The following is a 13,946-nucleotide window of genomic DNA, read 5'->3' as shown; positions in this document are numbered from 1 at the left end:
GCCTGAATGGCGGCAACCCGCGGCGATGGTTTCGTTGTGAGCGGTTGCTCATATGTTTTGAAAACTAGAAATGAGCTCGTACTAGACCTCACTCCACACGCACAAACACTACATACGGGACGATCGTTTTGGGGCGTTTCGGGAGCATCTTTGGCAAACTCAATTAAGATCAAATTTGCATTCCATACAATCAAATAAATCTCGCATTCGTTTCCCCTCCCCCCATCTCTCCACGGACTGCATCGCAAATGCCGTTGTAGCACAGCAGTCATCAACGAGCTGGTAGAATGTATCCGGACGAACCTTCAGAGTTATCAACACCACATTTTTAGCTTGCCGAAGAGACCACACGCCGTGGTTTTTCGGAGGTATAACCGCTTCCTACTTCCGCCCAATGGATAGGAACGATTCTGCTGCTTTTTGTGCATTCTAATGTACCGACCGACGACGAGCAGTAGTGTTCCGGCTTTCTGGGAAAGCGTTGAACGAAGAATTTCTGCTGGCAGCACATTGAAAAGGAGGAGGCGAAAACAAAAATCAGCAACTCTATCAAAACTGTCCGTCTCGTTCTGTATCATCGCTCAAGATGGAGCTCGTGTCCCGTTTGCTTGTTGGAAAGAAAGGATAGACTCCCATGATGACTGAACGAGTGGAACGAGTGGGAAATTGGTTCGTGTACCTTTAATTATTTTTTTTTCGTTGCTCCACTGCCGGTACAACTCATAAAGCATAAAGTGGAAAATGTGGTCAGAGATGAAATTTCATACGAAGATGCACTATCGCTCATGGCTGCAGATGGTTTCAGCTTGGGGTTGTTTGTTTTATTATAGGACAAAAAGTTATCACTGCGTACCTTGTTTTCTCGTCAAATGGTTTTACCTACCATGCTGCAATGACAAACGACATGGTGGGCTTTTGGCGACGAGCGTACAATATTGTAGCACTGGTAGTGATTCATAAGAAATGCATTTCATGTTATGCTACACTGTGTGCGTTTTAGCAACGAGTTTGCAGTGTGGCCTTGCTGACTTGTCTTGTTTCAATAAAGCTTTTGTTATGCGTTTTCCAAGTTTGTACTTAGTCGGTATTTTCATAATATTATAATTTTAAATCATAAATGATTGTATTATCTAGTTCACCGATAGCTTATGTACTATAGTCAACTATTTTTACAGCTTTGGCTTAATTTGCATGAAACACGGATTTTAACGGTTTTACAAGAAACACACTTTGCATAGCAAAAGTACTTGATCATGGTGAAATACTACCACTCTCTTCATTTCAAACACCTATCTACTAGCGAAGATAATGAATATTGAATGCATTTTTATACCACGATCCACTTCTTCTTCGCGTGTCGGATGCTTTCTTTTCCACTAGCAGAAAGCAGGAAGTAAATGCAACCTGCAACTACTTTCTTTCGGTTTGCTCTTCCTTTTTATAGTTGGTTGCAAAAATATGAATGCACTTCAATAGCTGCAAATGGGAAAAGCAAACGAATGCAGCTGAGCTCCCCGTTACTAGGAAACGCTTTCAAACCGTAATGCTTATTACTGTTACATCTCCTTATGTTTATGTTTATTTGTCTATCGATGGACAATAATGCCCTCTCGAACCATTTTAGCAATGTTTTACAATGAGTTTTTTACATTGGTTTACAATAACATAAAACATAAAAATGTGCACTATGGAACCAAATTTAACACAGAAACACGATCATTAAACTCAGTTGGCAAAATCCTCGGTTCAAAAGCGTCGCTGACTGCGTTGAAAGCACGGCACATAAGTATGAACGGGTCAGAGGAGCCAAATTGCGTTCTACGGTCGTCGAGGGCCAACATTGCCCGAGTCCGGAGCGGCCTGGCCGGAACGTACAGGTTGATGGCAGCCAGTAGTGACGGAGAGTCAATACGGCCGTCGAGAAGTCCCGTGATGAACGACAACCTGGCTTTTCGTATTCGCTCACTTAGGGTGGGTAGCCCGAGTAGTAAACACCTAGTCCGGTAATCGAGCCTTTGGTTCCATGAGCGAAGTGCAAATCGTGAAATTTTGCGCTGGATTGATTCCAATCGAGCTAACGGACGCGCTGCAGTTGGCCACCATACGATATTTGCATATTCCATCAACGACCGGATAAGTGAGCAATAGAGCGCCTTGGTGCAAGGTATATCGTTAAGCTCGCGAGTCATATTGATAACTAGTCCTAGCATTCTATTGCTGGTGGCTACTACGTGATCCAGCTGATCCTTAAATGATAGTTTTGTATCGAGCAAAACACCTAGATCCTTAACACATAGTTTTCGCACCAAGGACTGTCCATCAAGCGCATATTCATACAATGATGGGCAGCGAGAACGACTGAAAGTGATGACTTCACATTTATGTGTGCATAGGGATAAAGCATTACGGTTGCACCAACACTGGAACTCATGCAAGGAAGTTTGCAGTCGGGCGTGGTCTTCTGGTTCACGAATAACACGAAAAATTTTCGCGTCATCTGCGTACAGTAGATGATTATCAGCCGGAAGGATCAATGTCGCGTCGTTGATGAAAAGAAGGAACAGCAAAGGACCCAGGTTGCTGCCCTGCGGGACTCCAGAAGATGCATGTACTGGACTTGACATGTACGGGCCTAACTTCACAGAATATTGACGATCTGTAAGGTACGATCTAAGCCACATTATCATAGGGTTTGGGAGACCAAGTAAGTCGAGTTTCGCTAGCAAGATGGAGTGCGATACACTGTCGAATGCTGCCTTGATATCCGTATAAATAGCATCTAGTTGTAAACCGTTATCGATAGATTTATGGCATTTGCTAACAAATTCTAGTAGATTAGTCGTTGTAGATCGCCTGGGTACAAAACCATGTTGATTCACACTAATATAGTTGCAGGCCGAGGCCAACAATGGCTCGTAGATTAGATCCTTGCAGATAATTGAATGCAATGCTTTCCTTACCGAAGCGCGCGCGAGAGAGAGAGTGAGAGAGAGAGAGAGAGAGAGAGAGAGAGAGAGAGAGAGAGAGAGAGAGAGAGAGAGAGGGAGAGACAGTTCTTTAGCAGATTCAACATTTATTTTTAACAAGAGTACTTGCTATAAATAAGCATAAAATATACTAATGGAAAGCAGAATAGCTCACAAACATGCACACCCATCCATAGTCGGTCTAAGCGGGCACCACTTTGTGCTTTCTTCACCCTCACAATGCGTGCGTAAGGTACATGCTGCACTGCACTGCTGGAACATAAAACCTCCGTTACTACAACGTGCTACAGCATGCGATTGTGGCAGGAATGCTGTGCGAAAGAGAACCAAAAAAAAGGCAAATTGTGGAACGTAGTTGGGAAGTAATTTTATGTCACCTCTGTAAACAGACTCCACCGCCAATCACCGCCTGTTGTTGTGATACGTTTCCTTTACATTTCTAGTGGAAAAAGAGTGGAAAAGGAAAACATTCCTCCACCATCACCACCACCACCACTACCGGGTTGTTTCATGCTCCCTTCGGCGGACGGAATTGTGTGAAGAATTCCAATTAAAGTCGACGGGACGCTTTTCCGTCTCAGTGTGTGCCAGCGCTTCAACGCGCAAACAGAAATAGAAGCTGCTGATGGTGGTGGATGGCACCACCTTCAGGATGGTACGCGTACGTGGCGAGGCTGAATCCACTGCGAGGACGGGATGAGGACAGTGGGTTGGAAAATTAGGTCGTAAAATCATTTTAAATTCGTATTTCAGACCGTGCAGGCCGTGGTGCCACGAGTCAGACAGAAGCAACGAGCGTGAAGCAACGGGGAAACGAACACAGGAAGAGACATGGGCTGGGCTTCGCGTGCAGTGTTGTGTGTGTGTGCGTGTGCGCTACTATTGGTGGGCGTGTGTTCGGGTTTAAAGGACGAGTTGATTAATTTTCTGCCGCTCACAAGCGGGCGCGGCTCTGCAAGCAACAGTTCGTCGTGAAGTCGTCCTGTCGTGCTTATGAAATTTAAGAGCTTAGGTAGAGGAAAATGCATTTCATTACTACGCGAAACGGTGCTGCTTTTCATTACTGTTTAACGTACGGACTCAAACTCTAAGGGACTAGCGCGTCTAAACCGTTCATCTCTTCGGCTTGCCTGTGTCTTGGAGAACGGTTTTATGAACTTGCTTCACATTGGGAGTATTGAATTAATTATGATTAAATTAAATTAAATTACGATTATACTCAGCCGATTGCAACTTATTGGCAACTTAACTACAAAGCATGACCAAAATGCAAAATGCCAGCCAAGAGTTGCTTAAGTTTCGGTCCATTTTAGCCAACGGTACATCCTTTTAATGTTAATTGGCATAATAATTGCCATCAAAGCTAATGACTTTTGATGAAATATTTCTCAAACTTTTCCACAACCATCGCAAACGATAATTTTTAATAACAAGTTGTTTGTGAAGAATAAAAGCACACTCCCCATAAACTTCCGCTTGACCCCCCCTTTATAAACGGTTTCGACAATCGCTTTGCCCTTACGCTCGCTCGACTGTGTACGCGAGCATGTTATTTCACTCATTCGTGTCAAGCGCCGATTTCGTGTTTGGAATTAATTTGCACTTACTACAAGGACACAAGCTTACGGGCAAAGAAAAAAAAAGAAACAAATTACACAAATTTCACCACCACCATCGTCGACAACGGTCGTGCAAAGCCATCGTCACGGAAGGGTCTCGTGATCGTGTCAGCAATTAAGGCATATAAACTTTAATTCGTTCGGTAATCTGATACTGGTCTCGGCCGGCCATCTCAGGGCCATCTCTTTCGCTGAATATCTTTCCCACACAACGCGGCCCTTTTCCATAGAGTTATCATGAGGAACAATTTTTATTGCCAAACTCAATCGTGCTCGTTTGTGCAAGTTTGCACAGAGACATGAAACGACATAGCATTATAATGCCCGGCAAAGAGAAAGTGTTTGCCAACGAAGCATTATAACGCTCGCAAAGGAGAAGGCCAGGGGAGATGGAGATATTTATATTTTAATCGCAATCACTACAGAATGTCGCTAGCGACGAAACGAAATCGGTGGGATCGTTCGACAAAAAAGAGCCATAAACGATGTTTAAATTTGTTTTTTTGAATTGAGCTTTTGATAAGTAAGGAAACAAAAATCACCATCAACATTAAATGGAAGGTGCTTAACAATTGCTTCTTCAGCAGACGGCAATAATAATCATTACATTCTATTATGACGCCATACCATAAAAGCGTCTGCTTGGTAGGAGGACCCACTCGTTGCAGCAGTGTTGTTGAAGGTTGTTGGCGAGACGGAACAAAACGAACGTTAAAAATTCATTCTGTTTGTCCATTTCGGAGTGTCGATCTGAGCAGATATTAAAGTATTCTATAATATAATCTAGTCAACATTCACAAACGTAGCTTTGCTCCACAGCTTTCCCGAAAGTGTATCGATTTCCCTCCAAAGCAAACAAGCAACAAAACGCCGGAAAGCTCCATGCTAACACAGCTGTTTTTTTTCTTTCACCGGATTGATTTATGTTCCTGCCGCCTGTGTGCCTGCAACGCTCTCCCCCTCCCCCACCCTCCCCCTAATAGATTAATGTGATTAGGCCGATTCAAATGCCATTTCGACGGACGGAACATCATCACAGCGACCTGGGCATTCCTTTCCGCTACAACGTCACGATCGAAATATAATAAATGCGATAGTATTAGTGAAAGGATTCCCCGGGCCCGATGAAATAAATTGTGCGCCATTCGCGCGTTTGCTTACTTAAGGCTTTGGTTCCGATTCGGCACGGATCCGGTTTATTGACAAGCGCCCGCACGCCGAAATCCCTGCCAACCGAGGCGAACCCTTCGCTCGCATCTTTGCCAAGCTAATCTAGCAGGGCCGGCCACCGGCGGACTGTGTGTGAGTGTACGTGAGTCAACCGAAATTGTTATTCGTCTTCGGTTCCCACAAACCTTCGGCGCGTAAGTTTGATTATGGGCAAGAGCACCGATCCGAAAGAGCAAACAGAATAAATCTTCCTTTTCTGCGCAGTCCTACCATGGACCCCGCGATATGCACTCCCCCCTCCCACGCTAGATACATACTAACGAACTCGGTACACACAAGGGGAGCGACTAATACTAATTTTACTGATTCACACATTTTTCACGCATTCGTTGCGGCGGAGCGGGAATGGAAATGAGGGTGCGGTGGGCAGGAGCTTACCATGGCAAGGGCAAAGATAAGAGGGAATATAAACTACGCTTTCGTGGTGCCTGTTTGGTGCTGGTGGTGGTGCAGCTGTGGATTGTCTCTTCGCCAGGCACGTTTCATTGGCTGTTCGCCGTAATCGTTAGATGGCAGCTTCATACAGCTGTGGCTGCCGGACACCTCATCGCCCGAGCTTATCGTTGATGGTTCGCCCGGAAGCAATAAATATGCTATTGGCGGATGGGTTACAAGTAATGGGTTTTAATGCGCAGAAACTGAGCAACAATTTGCCAGTGTCCATAAAATTATGTTATTAAAAATCGAACAACTACAGCAGCATAAAGCATTGCGGCGGGAAATGCTCTTTTATAACTCATTGTTCGATGTATTTCCATTGCACAAAACAGAAGTGAGGTGAAAACAAAAAACTTCCTCAGTAGTAATACACCAATACTGGGAATGAAATCGAATCAGCGATAAGCCACACGCGAAATGAGAAAACTTTCCCGACATTATATATACTTTATTTACCTTTCCTTCCGTTTTTTTGTCCTAAATAGAGTGAACTTTCTATATCGTTACTTCGTTTTGGTCAGCACGAGCATCGATCGCTTTCGATTACTGTTGCAAACAATTTTCTCTCTTCCTTTTAATGTAAATCTTTCTTCCAAACCAAAAATGTGAAACATACCAAACGATAGGGCACAGGGTTTGACAGGTTGTGTCAGGTTAGATTGAGTTCTTGTGGAGTGGAATGGAAATATTTTAAATCTCTCGCTTTTACAATGGCTGCTAGTTGCCGTACCGGTTGATGAAGCGTTTGTCATTTTTGATAGACATTTCTTGCTTGTGAAGTGACATACTGTGTGCCCTTTGGTCAGCAGCAAGTGATGTGTTTGTGTATTTGAACTACTCACTTCAAAGTTGGTTAATTAATTGCAATAGCTGAACTCGATTAATCAATGGTTGATATACTCTATGATTTGCGAGAAAATGTCATTACATATTACACTTAAAGGCCCTTCCTATGGACGCATGTTCTTAATTGAGCATCCAGATACCTTAGAAAGATGATGACATGTTTTATTAAACCCTTTATTATTTATACACTAACAACCAGTACGGCGCATTTACTATAGCTAACATTGGGCCCCTTTTCGTTTTAAGTTCGTAGGCTGAAATTTCAGCCTGTCAGCTGTATGCATTGTATAGCAGTTTTCGAGCAGCTATCAAAGTGGATATAATATACTGGTGGGCTTATCCCAAGGTGTATGTATTTAGAAGATTGATTTTTATAACTTCTGCTTATCAATAAAGATTTTAAGAATGTGTTGTGTATTCGTCAAGTTACCAGAAAGCCTGTTTGAACAAAAGTTTTCACCCTTCCTGTCAAAAAATGACGTTCAAATTTGGTTATAAAAAACAAGCTATGAGAACACCTGGTCTACCTACGCTTTGAATCTAGATTTCACCACCAAAATCTTTAATGTACCTTAGGATAAAAGAAAGCACAACCTCTCCAATTGACATTTTCGAGCACGAATAAGCGGGAATTTGAGCAAATTCGCTTAAACTGGAGCCTTAAACTTCCCTTAAACTGCACCAGTTTAAGGGAATTTAGAAAAAGGTCCTTTAAAATCAACTGTGATGCGACTTTTTCATTACTTTCTTCTAGATTCACTCAGAAATGATGTTTGATATCGTTATAGTTGGCCATGTACACATTTTATACTTAAATAATACCCATTTTTTATAGAATTACGTCACACAAAATAAGCTTTTGTTTTTCATCAAAAAACCATAGCTATGAATGAAAAAATGAGCTCGACGGCATCTTTCATCGATAGTGGAACGTCTAATTTACGAACACACCAAATCTTGGCGCTTTCAACACACTTGATCACACACAAATCCACAATTTCAAGCGTATCGAGTTCTAATCGAGCAGATATGGGATAACAATTTCGAGCAAATGCCACATGGGTCGTTTTGATTTTTTTCGAGCAGGTACTCGAATCTTATTTTACAAAAAACTTACTAGAATCGTGAAGGGTCCCATTATTTAGTTTCAACAATGTCTGAATGCTCAATCATACCGTCGCAAAATCATGTAAATTAAAGAGCCCCATTGACTTTACCAGTGGAATTGAGAGCTGTGGGCCATGATTTGAAATTAAAATACACATCACACCAATATTTTGAACACTATTTTCGGCACCACAATCCACACCGACATCGAAAGCATATTGGATGGTTTCGGTTAAATTGGTTTGAACAGCGTTGCAGCTGCTGCACTTAGTTATGCATGCAGCGGCACCATGGTTTTTGATTATTTGATCCAGGCGATTGCTTTTGGTCAGCTTCATCCTTCCCGACTAGTAGCGTTCGTTGGTAGAGGAAACGCTCAAAACACAGTTGTTTAGATTTTGAAATGAAAAACCAAGGCAAAAACCGACCCCGTTCACAATGATGTTTCACGGAAGCGTAACTTTTAGCCTACATATGTCAGCGCTTTTTTCGATTGTTTTTTGTTGTTGTTTGTTTCATTTTCGTTTGAAATATCAGAGAAAAAACGAATCTACATTTTTAGCTGGAACTGGAACTGCCTACCGCTTCCTGTGTGTGTGGCACTGTGTAGGTTGATTGAAACATACAAAATGTGGTTCTACTTTGAAACGAACGCAAAAAAACACTGACGAATATTGACAGCTACCGACAGGTTCGCTAACATTGTGTTTTGAAGCTTTACGTGGAATTTAGCTTTGTAAAGTACCCGTTTTAGCCTACACATGTAGATGGCATGATTCATGCTGGATAACTGAAAGCACCATGAATCTTTGTTTTTTTTTTCCTTCTTCTTTTCGTACAGCTTCAACAAACAGTAACTCACAGATAAGCCTCGTTGACCTTTAAAGCACTTGCACGCTTACGACCCATCTTACCCACCACCTCCCTCTTCAATATGCATCAGATTTCTGATGGTTTCGTATCATATTTCTATCTGTCATGAATATTAATGAATCAGTTTGGCCAATGAAAATGGCTTCGCTAGCGGACGCCGCGGTACCATGAAAGCGTGCTGGTGGCCCCGTATATTCAACGCACCCAAATGGTTCACAGTTCGGTTGAGCGTACGGCACACACAGAGTAATATGCCTTTGCATAGCGGAGGTTAGTCTGTGCTTGATTCATCCACGGCCACGGTTTAATGGAACCGCTCTCTATTGTCTCGGTTTCCAATAGGCATCGATTCAGAAGCGCATAATGCTAACGATGATGATGATGATGATGTATGCCCACCATGGCAAATGTGCACAGGTTTAATAGAAGAGTATGGAAACGCATCGGAGGCACACTATCGATCTTTGATTGGTGAAAAGCGGGGCCGGGATTAATTAATCAGTTAGTGGATGATACCGGAAGAGCTTAGGCCAAGTGAATTTCGCTAAACCTTGTATGCTGACACATCGATCGCTTTATTAAATTATGGTTTAATGTGACACACAATCCGTACGTTAGCCCAACATTGAGGGGAATAATTTGCCTAAACCAAAATGAACTAAATCAAATGCGAAACATGATTAAAATGATCCTGGTTTGAATGTGCCAATTTGTAATTCTAAACACGGAAATTTGTATTATTTTATAATCCACAACAGTATTTTCCTTTTTCCTTTATGCTAATATATGGCCAACACGAGTTCGTCGAACGTTTTGTTCTGCAACGGATCATTTACATCACGCATTGTATGGAAATACGAGATCGACAGTGGTAATGACCTCTCGCCATACACTGTACAATGTGCAAATGTGGTCCCACCGTTGTCCAGCTGGCGTCAATTCCCACTCATTATGGTGATGAATAAATTAAAAGGTTCTTGCACGTGTGTTGGTGTTGGGGTGTTGGTTGTGGTGATGATGATGCTAGCGGGTGGCGTAGTACAATCAATAGCGCATGAAGCTCTTTTTACAACAATTGATATTCTTTCTGTGCAGCAGCAATGCAATACAAATGTGCTACAAATTGGTGGGCTGTGTTAAATATTTGTTTCGCGAAAGCGGACCTATATCGTGTTGACTTGCGGTACCAGGCGTCTCCATTTTAAAATTCTTTTGTTGCCTTCTAGTTTAATATTATTTTACTATATTGAAGCAATTTGAAACAACGCAAAAAATTACCATTTTAATGTTAAAGTAATATACTCACAATCTTACTTTCTCTTCAATCTTGTGCTTATGTTCATTGCAATATACTCGTTTTTTTTATTTCAAAGCGCAAAATCACGTCACGACAACAAACCGACATGATACTCGTTTGTTCCATTAAAATATTTGTATTGTGCTTCAATCAAGCCCGACCCAACAAACAGGAACAGGAATGTTTTCTCCTATGTTTTGCCTGCATGCCAACACAATAGTAGTACCGCACATGCCGAGGCGCACATACCTTCACGTAGCTAGCACGCATGGCTAGCAAAATGTGATGAAAATCCCATTTCCCATCCTGACAATGCCGGCACATTGCCCAAAGGGAACGCCAAACTTGAATGCTTGTTTCATTTCCTTTTTTCTTTCTCGCCCTCTGTTACCCTCTGCGCCTTGCATTCTCCCCTCGCAAAACGAAGGATAATGTATGTTTATACGTCGTTCGAAAATGACAAATATCGTTCAATCTCTTGACTGTTTGATCTCGGCGCTCGCAACATGCGAATGCCCCGTCGCGTCAAAGTCAACGTACCCGGTCGCCGGCTCGAACTTACGAAACGCAATGCGATTTACTCCCATTTTCATCATGCACCCTTACCACCACACCCATCGCCAAACGAACAAACTCATTGGCTTCCCCTGCTGTCGCATATGCAAAACGATACCGGGAGCAGCGAACGGAACAAGATGAATCGTAAAAGTTCCATCCGCACGCTTATTGCATCACTTCACCCAATGGGGCGCCAAGGGGGGACAGAAAGGGAGCCGGGGAGCGTTTGGTGAGGTAAAGTGGGTTTTTGGTTGAAATGTGATGTGAAAATGCGGCATTATTTCGTGCCGAAGGGAAGTGGAGGAAAATCTAAAAACGCAACGCTAACGCAGCGAAGAAAAATGGCACAAGAGCACGGGAGCACGGGAGCAAGATGTAAGAAACAAAAAAAAAAGGAACGCCCGAACAGCAAAAACTTGTCGGAAAACATTTGTCAGCGGGCCGGCACACCGTCGGGGCCTGTTCTGTGTGACTTTTGTCTGGTCGCTCTGTGTTTCCCATTTCCCATCCATCCACCACCGCAAAGGTTTCCGTTTTTTCCTGGCGTGTTGGAAAACGTCCTCCCGCAAAAGGGGCCCGAAGTGCCGGAATTCCATTTAGTATTTTTATGTGCATTTTCTATTATTTTTGGTGGCGTTTTAGGCTCCCTTGGAGAGGAGTGGCCTGGAAGTATGCTTTTTTTGTGTGTGAGTCCCACTGTTTTGTGTGTGGCATCACTGTTTAGAGTCTTTTTACGATGCATGAATGTGCATTGTTGGTGTTGGAACAGGTTTCGATTTGTTCTACTTCAACCAACAAGCAAACAATACAAGTAGCAGAAGTATTATTATATTTGGTTTTAAACTCAATAACGATGCCATTCTTCGAAAAACCTTTTCAACAATTCACTGTAATACCCATTCTGTTATAACCCATCAATGGTGGGAGAAAACAGGAGCTTTTTCATAAGATACGTACACAGGATAAATATCGCTTCCGGGAAGTAGTAGCAACAGCGCCTTCCCTTCCATTCCATTGTTTTCATCCACTGAAGAATGCGCTGAATTCAACGGCACACTAAAGATAGGAACATTTTGTCCCTGTTTTCTGATGATTCCACAACCATGTGCACACACACACACACGAGCGCGCGTACAAAGAACACACACTTACACACAGACACACACACACTCACACAAACACAATAGGCCTCACATCCAAATTGCGCTCACAATGGCACAAAAGCTTACGCGAGGGGTTTTGCCGTTCGCTGTGCAGCAGCAGTCGGCAGACGGCAGACCAGAACGTTCAACAGATTGTACACTCAACACACAAATACACAGACACATACATATATATACGGCTATACGCACGCACCACTCCTGTACCGGATGGAATAGACACAATTACACATTATGTTACTATGAGCGAGCCGACGCTTTCTTCCGCCCATTCACAGACGCTCCATTTATTTTTCACTACCCCCAGCAGGTTCGCATTGCTAGACTCGTCTCGGTACCGAGAAAAAGGGAAAATTTATTTGAGCCTGAGCGATGTATTTATAACTTCCTGGGTGGGCTTTTATTTGTTTTGCTAAAACTGTCTGCTTATACGATACATTTTAAAATATAAAATTTAAATTCGGTTGTATTAAATTATAAATAAAAAAAGTTATAAACATCTTCTGACAAATAAATCGTCCTTAATAACACAAAGTACACCTTGAGAAACATGATTGTGGTTCTCCACTCTCTTTAAAGCCAAAAAATGCAACACAGTTGACTCTAGCCTTCTACTGAGCAGCACCAAAATACGCACTATTGCTACACAATGCGCTTTAGGCAATCAGTTTTAGCGCACACCCACAATCACGACCAAAACAGGAAACCCTCCCCAGAATGCTGCTGCTTCACATATTTCTGCTTTGAAGGGCGCAACAACACAACACAATTTATACACACACAGCGCTCGTTCACGGCACAATTCAACTCACGCTTGCTTAAAGCACACCACCTGCCCGATAACACTTTCTGCGTGTGGTTGAGAAGGAGTAGCAATGGGAGAGTTGTTGTAATGCAGCAGCTCTACGCAGCTCCTCTAGAATCGACGATAGCGACCCCTAAACACCCCTAAAACACCAACCCATCACACTTTTTACTACCCTGCTACCCTACGACCACTGCTCCGTTTTGGGAGGGTTGGTTGGAATTTTGCTCCTTTTTCTCCTTCCTCTTCCTTGTGGGTTCAGAATGGTTGTTGCCCCAGCGGAAAACTGTTTGCAACCATCGGTGGCCACGGTCAACACACTACTGAACGTGCTCGGGACGGGACGATTTTTATCAACCAACTTCCCAACCGATAAGACGAAGGAGAGCACAAGAGAGCGCGCTCTCTCTCTCTCTCGAGGATGTAATGTGTCTGTGTATTTGTGCGCGATTGTAAGCAAGGTTGTACATTCAATTTCAAGCAGGAGAAATAGTAGAGAATTGTTTGGCATTTGAAGGGGTTGGAAAAATAGAGAGATAATTTTTGCCACTCACGAGCGTTCGCTGGGCGGGGGTGGAAATGAGTGCCAATAAGCGAATGAATGTTATGTGTTGCGTGTTGAGATACTGTTGCAAGAGTTCCCGCGTTTTTTTTTCAAACAGAAAATGAAACAAGATTCAAAACAATTGGTTCATCAAACGTTTATGTACATTTAATTTACAAATAGTACAAAAATCTGAATGACTATGAAGAACACCGTGTCGATTAGTTGAGTTACCTTCATTGCTTTTGTAGCGGGTTGATACGGCCCAGAGCAGGACATGTTAATAACAATTGAGTTTTCACGCATTACTAAATGTTTTTGAGCGTTTAACAAAACATTCGAATGTGTGGATAATCTTCGAATAACAATATTTTATATTTATTATTCTAAATAAGTACGTAAAAAACCCATTTGTACCATTCCTTGTGATTCTTTCTTGCTAAGAAACAGATGAACCTAGACATATATGACCGTCTTTAAAA

The 13,946-nt window shown here is 42.6% G+C and overlaps 1 protein-coding gene across 8 annotated transcripts in view; it reads right to left on the bottom strand.

Annotated features, from left to right (window-relative positions):
- The window catches only part of LOC1276484 (BAI1-associated protein 3), a 74,115-nt gene extending 60,876 nt beyond the window's left edge, over positions 1 to 13,239 (bottom strand). For 4 of the 8 annotated variants that reach the window (XM_061642329.1, XM_061642334.1, XM_061642335.1 and 1 more), the window contains exons 1-2: positions 12,928 to 13,239; positions 11,913 to 12,316 (exon numbers count right to left, since the gene is read on the bottom strand). The gene's annotated coding sequence lies outside the window, so the exon portion shown is untranslated. The remainder of the gene's footprint in view (positions 1 to 11,912; positions 12,317 to 12,927) is intronic. The other 4 variants (XM_061642330.1, XM_061642332.1, XM_061642331.1 and 1 more) reach the window with 4 other exon arrangements.
- Positions 13,240 to 13,946: the final 707 nt, after the last annotated feature.

Source organism: Anopheles gambiae, chromosome 2 (genome assembly GCF_943734735.2).
Source record: "Anopheles gambiae chromosome 2, idAnoGambNW_F1_1, whole genome shotgun sequence".
NCBI classification, from domain to species: domain Eukaryota; kingdom Metazoa; phylum Arthropoda; class Insecta; order Diptera; family Culicidae; genus Anopheles; species Anopheles gambiae.
The sequence above is the reverse complement of the archived record's forward strand: the minus strand, read 5'-3'. Positions and strand labels throughout refer to the sequence as shown.